The 9,697-nt window shown below is 41.1% G+C and overlaps 1 protein-coding gene across 1 annotated transcript in view; it reads right to left on the bottom strand.

Moving 5' to 3' along the window:
* Nucleotides 1-4,616: 4,616 nt before the first annotated feature.
* LOC148775815 (ATP-binding cassette sub-family C member 4-like) overlaps nt 4,617-9,697 on the bottom strand; it is a 145,853-nt gene continuing 140,772 nt past the window's right edge. Inside the window, exon 32 of the mRNA XM_088842816.1 lies at nt 4,617-6,389. The gene's annotated coding sequence lies outside the window, so the exon portion shown is untranslated. The remainder of the gene's footprint in view (nt 6,390-9,697) is intronic.

The following is a 9,697-nucleotide window of genomic DNA, read 5'->3' as shown; positions in this document are numbered from 1 at the left end:
CATAAAAGCACAGCCTTAGTTCATCACAACCCTAAGAGCAGGATTCCCAAGGTGTGGCTTGCTGGGAGGGAAATCGTGGGAACTGTATGTGATAAGCAGTTCAGCAGTAACTTCAGGAGTCGCTCCTGCACAGGGAAGCTCAGAGAGCTCTAGGTCACTGGCCAAGCGTGGGTCTGGCACGTCTGTGCCTGGAGACTTCCTGTGCCTGCGGTTTGAGGAAATTGGTCTTAACAGCCAGTGACAAGCGCCTATGATATCAAACATCAGAAAGTGCAGAGCTATAAGTTGACAAGTATCACAGTAAACGACAACAGTCCTGCTGTATATTCCACCCTCCTGTATAGCAAAGAGGTGTTTTGACTTAATGACCATGTTTACCTGTAACACGAGCCTAGAGGCTATTAGGATCCCCATCTCACAGACAAGGAAACAAGCCTACAGAGCTCAAGGAAATTGCTCAAAGTCATACGACTCCTAACTGACAGATGCAGCCTCTGAGCCCAGGCAGGTGGGACCACATAGTCTGTCCTAGCTCCTCCCATGTCCTGGCAGGTCCCGGAGTTCTCTCCTGTCCAAAGATCTGCCCAGCCCTTCAGCCCGACTCCCCGGTGGGTTCAGGTGGTCCCTCCAGGCGCCCACAGCCCCTTTGCTCCTAGTGCCCCTGATTTGGATGCCTCCTTCTGCAGGGCAACCACCCCCCCAACTCCCGAGAGCCCCACAGTCGGCAGGAGGACGCCCTTGCCCCATTCTGGAAGCTTCTCCCTGCAGCCAGCTCCCGGGGGTGGGGTCAGGCCAGGTTGTGAGGAGAATCAGGAGAGAAGCAGGAAAGTGTGAGCTGGTGTCAGCACCTTCCTCTGACCTGGCCCTCCCTCTCTCTCCCTGACACTTCCCGCCACTTGTGGCAGCTCCCTTCTACATACCTCCCCCCACCCCCGGCCTGTAGCTCTGCTGTGGATCAGAGTCACCAGGGGAGGGAGTCAGAATGCAGAGTCCTAGGTTCCATTCCCAAAGATCTGACCCAGGAGGTCACACAGTGGGGCCTGGGAATTTGAATTTTTATCAAACATCCCAGTGGATTGGGGGATTGGGATGCAGGGGGTCCTGTGAACACTCTGAGAAACATTGAATAGACCTACCACTCACATCTGTGGGCTCTGGGTCAAGAGTACAAATGAAGGCCGTGCAGGGATGACCCAGAGGGAGGATAAAGGGAGGAGGGAGGTGGGAGGGGGGTTCAGGAGGGGGAACTCATGTACACCCGGGGCGGATTCACGTCAGTGTATGGCAAAACCAACCAATATAATATTGTAAAATAATTAACATCCAATAAAAAAAATAAGTTTAAAAAAAATCTTAAAAATAAAAAATAAAGATATCCTCAAGATGAAAAAAAAATAAATATTTGAAAGTTATAAAACAAACAAAACTGTCAAGTACACCTTCCTAACTATTAAAACCTAGCAGACACTGAGCTCCAAGCCAGAAGGCAGGACAACAGAGGAAGGGGCCGCCCCAGCCCCCAGCCCTCCCCCTGCTCTTCCCACCTCTGGCTCTGACCCTCTCTGTGCCCTGAGGAATCTGCTGCTCAAGCAAGAGCACCCCCAGCCTTTAAGTCCAAGTTCAGGCCACCCTCTTCCTGCCCCATAAATGCTGTATCTTGCCCACGTGTCGGGCTGGGAGATGGGCCCCAGGAGGGAGGCTTGCACTGGCACTGGGAGCAGGGATGCTAGGGTCCAGATGCTCAGAGCATGGCCTGGAGGGGGTGGGGCTCCAGGTGGAGGGTTTAAAAGCCCTCAGTCCTCTGTTTATCGTTATTTACTTATGACATTTCTAATTTGATAAGAAACTCCATCTCAGAGACTCATTTTTTGTCTAGATAATCTGCAAAACTTAATTTTAAAAATGTTTTTCCTGTAACATCCTCCAGAATTAAATATGATGGATATTTGTTAGCATGTTTGCTGAGCGAAACAGTCAATTTAGTCAGGACCATCCAATGTAAACATCTTGTAGAATATTCCTAGTGTATCTAAGTTTTTAACCTTGGTTCTTATTAAAAAAAAAAAATCACACAATCCCAGTTTGACTCCTAAGGCAAGTCAGATGGGCCTGGAGTACAGATGGAGGTCTCACAGGGCTGGGGCATGAGATTCCTTCTAGTAATGTTATTTTTTAGGTCTAAATTAAAGGAAATATATATTTCTCCCAGTTTTCAACACACATTGCTGCTATAGTTTTTGGTAAAAAGAAATACTTTGCTTAGAACATTAGTTTTAAAAAACAAAAGCTCAGTTAATCCACATTCTTTCTGTTTTTAAAGGAAAATTAACAGGTTACACTTAAAACCTTGTGTTTAAAAAAATTCTGAAGGTTTTAAAGTGGCCTGTTGTGCTTCCAGGGACCTTCTTCAACATTAGGAGCAGTCTGATGATTCAAGAATAGAATTGGTAAAATATATGCACAGTATTGTTTTTAGACTTGAAAAAACCCTTTAAACTTGAACAGGAATTTAACTATTTCTAACTTTTTAGTGCTTTTAAAAACATTGATAATGTATAGTAGGGCCTTTTGAAAGCCTGTGTGCTCTAATTTTAAGATAAATATGATGGTAACAATTAATAAAAAGGATGGTGCTGGAGAGGGTAGTACTTACTGACAGCTAATCACACACCCAACATTGTTCAAAAGCAGTTTTCCTCACCTGACTGGGATTAGATATGTTTTATTTAGTTTTACTTTTTCAACCCATTGCAACCTAATCAGTGATCCACTGTGCATGGTGCAGCTTAGCCAGGGGCCCCTCCCCAACCCACAAGTACAATACTCACACTGGTCCTGGGGTGTTCATGATCCCACCCATCCTGAGGGTGGATGTCACAGCAGTACAGATGGTTGTGAGTTTCTAGCTTTCTTGAATTTCCTATATTTCTCTCTAACCGGGTTACAAACAGGTCATGGACCGACACTAGTACACAGACCACACTGAGTATCACTGTCACAGTTAATCTTTGCAGCAGCACTCTGAGAATCATACTATCCCCACCTCAACTTTCAGACAAAGACACTGAAGCACAGTGGGCTTCCCAACCTTAACAGCCCACACTTACCAGGTAGCAGAACTTGTATCCAAACCCAGTCAGTACCCAGAGGAGCCAGGATTTGTCCCTAATCCAGAGCTTGTGCTTCTCCCCATGTGCCTGTGTCATTCTAACTACATGTGGAGGAGGAACAGTTTGGTCCAGGCCATCAGATGAGGACCTCCTCAAGTACACTTTCCACAGTCTACAAACCTCCTTCATCCACACCCATTCTGCTCTCCTCTCCTGGTGATAAGAATCACCAAGGTCAGGGATTCCACCCTGTGTCTTTGGATGCTCTTAGTCCATCCATCATCCCAACCAAAGCAATGGTTCAAGAACAGGAACTATGTTCCTTTTCTAGACAAAGAAGCTGAGATTCAGAGGTTGAGATGCTTACCCAAGCACGTAACTAAGACTATGTGGCTGTAGGATGTACAGAGCCTGTTTTGTCAGGGATGGTGCCATTCTAATGTCCTGGCACCTTGGCTGGTTACTTCCTGCCCACACCCACACTGCTAGTTAGTAGTAGAGAAAGGACAGATCAGTGTGATTGACTCCAGAACCAGGGCTTCCTGTTATCCCAGGCTACCTCTTAAAATCTCAAAGTTATAAAGTTGAGAAGAAAGGTTTGCTCTTAGTCATCATTTGTTCATTCCACAAACATTTACTGAGCACCCTCTATGTACAGATACTCTGCTGGAAGACATAATTAAAAAGTGAACAGGGCACAGTTTCAAGTCTTCTTTTCACTTAGTTTAGTGAGAAAAAGACCACCTGTGAACACTCACAGGGTAGGCCACATGCACAACAGAAAGAACAGGCCCCTTGTTTAAAAATAAAGTTTCTCAAGATGGAGACAATGGACACTAACCAAGTATGGTTCAGTTTAACACGAAAGGTGCTCAGGGAAATACACAAATCCGAGTTACCCAGGATGATGACTGATCTGAAGATGACTTCCTAGAAGAGGCAACAACTGGGCTGACCCTGGAGAATGCCAATATCTCCCCAACATGGACCCTCTCCTCTATTTATCAGAACAGAGGGTACTGAGGAGAATCACTAAGTCATCATTTTGACTTAAACATCAGTCATCAAGAGTTTCCCCCACAGTACACCCTCATCACCTACCTCTGGAGCTGTGATACATGCCCGGGGGGACATGGAGACATGCTGTCCTGACCTCCCATCAAAGACTCGTTGTCCAGCAGCTGTAAGTGCTGCCAGTGGGCAACCTTAAACCACCAGCCCCTTTGGGGGCAGCCTACATGCAATGACCCATCCGGGTGGAGGTTAAAAGGCCTGGTCATTGGATGTGTCAGGACAACCCTGAAGGGCCATCGTCACTCCAAACTCTAAGGTCGTCTGGCCAGTGATCCAGCTTGATCATTCCTTCTGCTTTACCCTGTTTATTCCCTCCTGATTCCACAGTGTTGACCCCAAGGGCAACCCTGATACACATCCCAGAACTAAACTCCATCTGAGTCTGCATCCCAGAGAACCAGCCAGCAACACGTATCAGAAATCATGCCAGTATTTGGGGAGGATTTTTATTGAAAATTACTGGTTACACATGTACCAGTTAACATTTTAACATTAAATGTTAGCATTTTAAAAACTCCCAATAAAATACAAAATGGTAGAAACAAGGACCTTTTGTGTGAATGTGGTTACCTTTGGTTTAAAATTCACAATCTAATGTTGTCTGACCAAATGAAATTGTTATATATTAAAAACAAAAGAGAACTATATGTTGAACCATATGAAAGTGCCATTTTATAGCTTATAAAAGGCTGAATGTTAGCAATTTCACATGGTTCAATCTAAAAGAAAAAATCCATTAGCATTTGAAATTTAGAGAACATTATACTTATGAATAACCCATGGGTAAAAGATATAGTTAATGAATTAAATTAGGAATTAGAAAATACATATTACATGGTTATTGATGGTGGTGAGTACCAAAACCTGCAGGCTGCAGCTAAAGCAGATCTTAGGAAATAAGTCAGCTTTATATATCTATGTTAGAAAAATGATGACATTACTAATCTCTTTTTAATTTAAGAATTTAGAGGAAAAACCTCAAAGTTAAGGAAAAGTTGAAGGAAAGAAAGAATGATATGATGAACTAGGGGAAAAAAGAGAGCATCAATCAAGCAAAAAATTGATTCTTTGAAAACAGGAAAAAGTTATGCAAGTATATTAAAAAAAAAAAGGCTAAAAAAAGCCAAAAGAACACAGTCAGAGATGCTGTAGAGATTAAACATATAAGATATTGTGAATAAATTTATGTAAATCAAGCTCAAAACTCACAGGAAACAGGTTCCTCCTAGACAAATGAAACTTATCAAAATAACTCTGCAGAAATAACACACTGAATAGGAAAAACATAATTACCAAAAGTTACCCAGACAATGTGGCTGCACAACACTGTGAATGTGATTAATGCCACTGGATTATGTGACTAAAAACGGTTATATGGTAAAGTTTATGTTATATATACTTTACCACAAATTGTAATGTAAAAAAAAAGAAATCCTCTATCTAAAAGACAGTCTAGCACACATCTGTCCTTCATTAGCAAATCCCCTAGAAGGGCTCCTATTTTGAGAAAGCATATTTTCTCTTCCTTCTCTTTTAGAACATATGGTATTGTCCTTTATTTAACCATATATCTATTTTTTTTGTTATTTAAACTATAGTATGTTATATATTTTTCCTATAGTTTTCTCTGTAGTATTTTAACCAGAGGTCTTTTGGTGGAAAAATGGATCCTAGTCATGTTAAAGGAAGTAGTGACACAAAACAGCAACTTCACACAGTCTTCAAGTAAACAGAATCCCTGATATAATTGGAAAGTAATATGTAATTCTGGGAACAGTAAAAAAACATTTGCGACAAATTTGTCTCAAATCTTAGAAAATGAGTTTAGCTCTGGTGTCTTTCAAGACACAAAACCTGGGAGACAGCTTTCATTGGTGGTCTGTACCTCTGATTTTGATAAGAAAGCAAGTAATATAACATTTAAATAAACTTAATAAATCCCTTTTCAAGAGCTTGAAATCATTGAGTGAAGTTGGAGAGCTAATATCTTATAACGTGTAGATGTTTGTTGCTGGTATAAAAAAAGTAGAATATAGTTTATGCAGTGCAAAACCTACTGGAAAAAAACCTTTGGAATAGACACGAACTCATGGTAGAATCACAGTGTTGACTCAAAAACTGTTAAGGCTGAGGGCTGTCCACAGGAAACATTTATAACCACAGGTCACTGTGAGTAATATCTGGCTATCTCCTTTCGAAGTACACCTGAGGGAGAAAAAGACAAAAACAACATGTTTAAAAGTTTTACACAGCAAAGGAAACTATAAGCAAGGTGAAAAGACAGCCTTCAGAATGGGAGAAAATAATAGCAAATGAAACAACTGACAAAGAATTAATCTCCAAAATATACAAGCAGCTCCTACAGCTCAATTCCAGAAAAATAAACGACCCAATCAAAAAATGGGCCAGAGAACTAAACAGACATTTCTCCAAAGAAGACATAAAGATGGCTAACAAACACATGACAAAATGCTCAACATCCCTCATAATCAGAGAAATGCAAATCAATACCACAATGAGATACCATTTCACACCAGTCAGAATGGCTGCTATCCAAAAGTCGACATGCAATAAATGCTGGAGAGGGTGTGGAGAGAAGGGAACCCTCTTACACTGTTGGTGGGAATGCAAACGAGTACAGCCGCTATGGAGAACAGTGTGGAGATTCCTCAAAAAACTGGAAACAGAACTGCCATATGATCCAGCAATCGCACTGCTGGGCATACACACAGAGGAAACCAGAATGGAAAGAGACACATGTACTCCAATGCTCATTGCAGCACTGTTTATAACAGCGAGGACATGGAAGCAACCTAGATGTCCATCTGCAGACGAATGGATAAGAAAGCTTTGGTACATATACACAATGGAGTATTTTTCAGCCATTAAAAAGAATACATTTGAATCAGTTCTAATGAGGTGGATGAAACTGGAGCCTATTATACAGAGTGAAGTAAGCCAGAAAGAAAAACATCAATAGTGTATACGAACGCATATATATGGAATTTAGAAAGATGGTAACCTTAACCCTGTATACGAGACAGCAAAAGAGACACAGATGTATAGAACAGTCTTTGGGACTCTGTGGGAGAGGGTGAAGGTGGGATGATTTGGGAGAGTGGCATTGAAGCATGTATATTATCATATGTGAAACGAATCACCAGTCCAGGTTTGACGCATGACACAGGATGCTCGGGGCTGGTGCACTGGGATGACCTGGAGGGAGGATATGGGGAGGAGGGAGGTGGGAGGGGGGTTCAAGAAAGGGAACACATGTACACCCGGGGCAGATTCATGTCAACGTATGGCAAAACCAACCAATATATTACTGTAAAGTAATTAGTCTCCAATGGAAAAAAAAAGAAAAGTTTTAAAGTCGTTCTCCTGAGACAACACATTTCTAGGTTTCCTTCTCCAAGTGAAGCAATCATATCGCTATTGGAGGCACAGTTTTAGAAAACCAGGGCTGTATTTATTCTACGGAGGAAGCAGCCCCATTAAAACCCTCAGTGGGGTTGGGCGTAATGCCAAATAACCTGTAGATCTACTAGATTTCTGGTCATTCTGACTCACAGATATGCTTTATCACTACAGTAAATTGTTAAGCAAAATCATTTTATTCCCTGAAATACATTAAAAAGAGGGTAACAAAGTGGATAGGAAAACTAGCATCTGAACAGGGTTTGTCATTTTCACACATAAAAGGAGCACAGTAGATTTGGATGTTAATATCAGGTTGTTATGTTTATATTTTATAAACTCTGATTGACAGGCACTGAAACACTGGCATATACGTATGAAATATCCTGGTGTTTAATTTGTGTGGCAAAGCAGTTATAGGGCCTATAGACATGTGACCTGTATATAGTTCGTCCCAAGAATGAAAAGAGAATCAAACACTTTAACAATGACTCAACCAAGAGACTTCTCTAAAATATAAGATGATACCCAATAACAGGACAGATCTCTTCCAGACCTTTGAGCTCTTGAATTCTACCAAATTCTAACTGAACTGGAAGAGATACAGCTATATCAGTATTTTTCAGTATATCAGGTATATCAGTATTTTTTCAGTGTATAATCAGAACAGAAAGGAAATGAAGTGCTGTCAAGCTCCACAATCATCAGTTTTTAATAGCGGTATTGTATCTCGGTTCCTTACAGATGCACATAACAAAATAAGGTTTTACAAGCCCTGACGTTATTTTTATCTCTGAACATGTTTGGGCAAAAAAACGACTTCAAGTGTAACTCTTTTCCTCAAAGAAGAATGTGAAAAGTTTCCTTTGAGTCTTTAAAACAGAAAATGTATCATCTATCAGAGGCTGACTCATGTCAACCTGGGTTGCTTAGACATATGATTCCAGATCTCTTTTATAAAATCTGCCTACAAGCGCATTTGTGGGTGCTGTAAGCAAAGTTATCATGAGAGAGAAGGAACTTCACACACGAAACAGAAAAGCACTAGGACACTGACGTTCATAGTAAATGCACTTTCTTATTCTCTTGTTGCTAACATAACCTGCTCTGCACATGAAATGTTATATATTTAAATGTCACTTAAGGAGAAAAATAAACCCTCCAAGAATGCGTGGGCCCACTGGCTGAAATCTGAGGCTATTTCCATTGTAATGGAAGCACTTAAAAAAGAGCCTTTGGTGGGAGTAAAGGGGAATTTAATTGCATATAATCACCCTCCTCCATTTTATTAAGCTAGACATATTTTGTGATTATATATTAAGTACTCTTTTGGTGAAACTAAAAACGGTTACAGGAACAAAAGAAAATTCATTTCATTTTCTACTGCTTAATATTCTTTCCAAAATCATCTGGCTCTTTTCTCCATAACCCTTCTCAATACAATTTTTTATAAAGAAAATATTATTTCTAGCAACTTTCAACTGAAAAGGACTTTGTTTCATGGTCTGAAATACCTGAACTGAATACTGAAAAGGATCTTCAACAGTTGGGGAGCCCTGATTTAGAGTCTCTAAAGTAACCTAGAAGAACTATGGGTATATTTGTTTTATTATTGGGAGGAAAGGTTTCTACCTACAGCCTTTTACAAAATGATCCCACTTTTATACCATTAAATGCTCTATATTCTCAAAGCACTTAAGCATCTGCTCTCTCATCTGATCCCTGTGGTAAGTGTGAAGAAGCTGGCAGGGCTGTAATCCTGTTCTACACTCAGGTGAGGACCTAAGGCTCAGAGGCCCTGGGGGACACAAGGCCACGTGGATGCAAAGTGCCTCCTCCATCTATCCAACTGGACCAGGCTCCTAGAGCTAGGATATGAGGATTTTATAACTTCTGGGCTGTATTAGGTGATTTCACGAATAGACAAAATGACACCTATGTTACACACTGGGAACAAAGAAACTTCAAAAAATCTCAACCTGATCTGCTTCATCACAGAACAGAATGGATGACAGGCATTTATTCTTGGAGCTGAACCATGTGCCATCTGAAAGGCTGTTGCTAAACCACAAAAGACCCTACGATTCTTGGCC

This window comes from Moschus berezovskii, chromosome 13, assembly GCF_049115385.1.
Source record: "Moschus berezovskii isolate FMDL1 chromosome 13, NW_MosBer_1.0, whole genome shotgun sequence".
Taxonomy (NCBI): domain Eukaryota; kingdom Metazoa; phylum Chordata; class Mammalia; order Artiodactyla; family Moschidae; genus Moschus; species Moschus berezovskii.
This window is presented reverse-complemented; position numbering and strand designations above follow the sequence as displayed.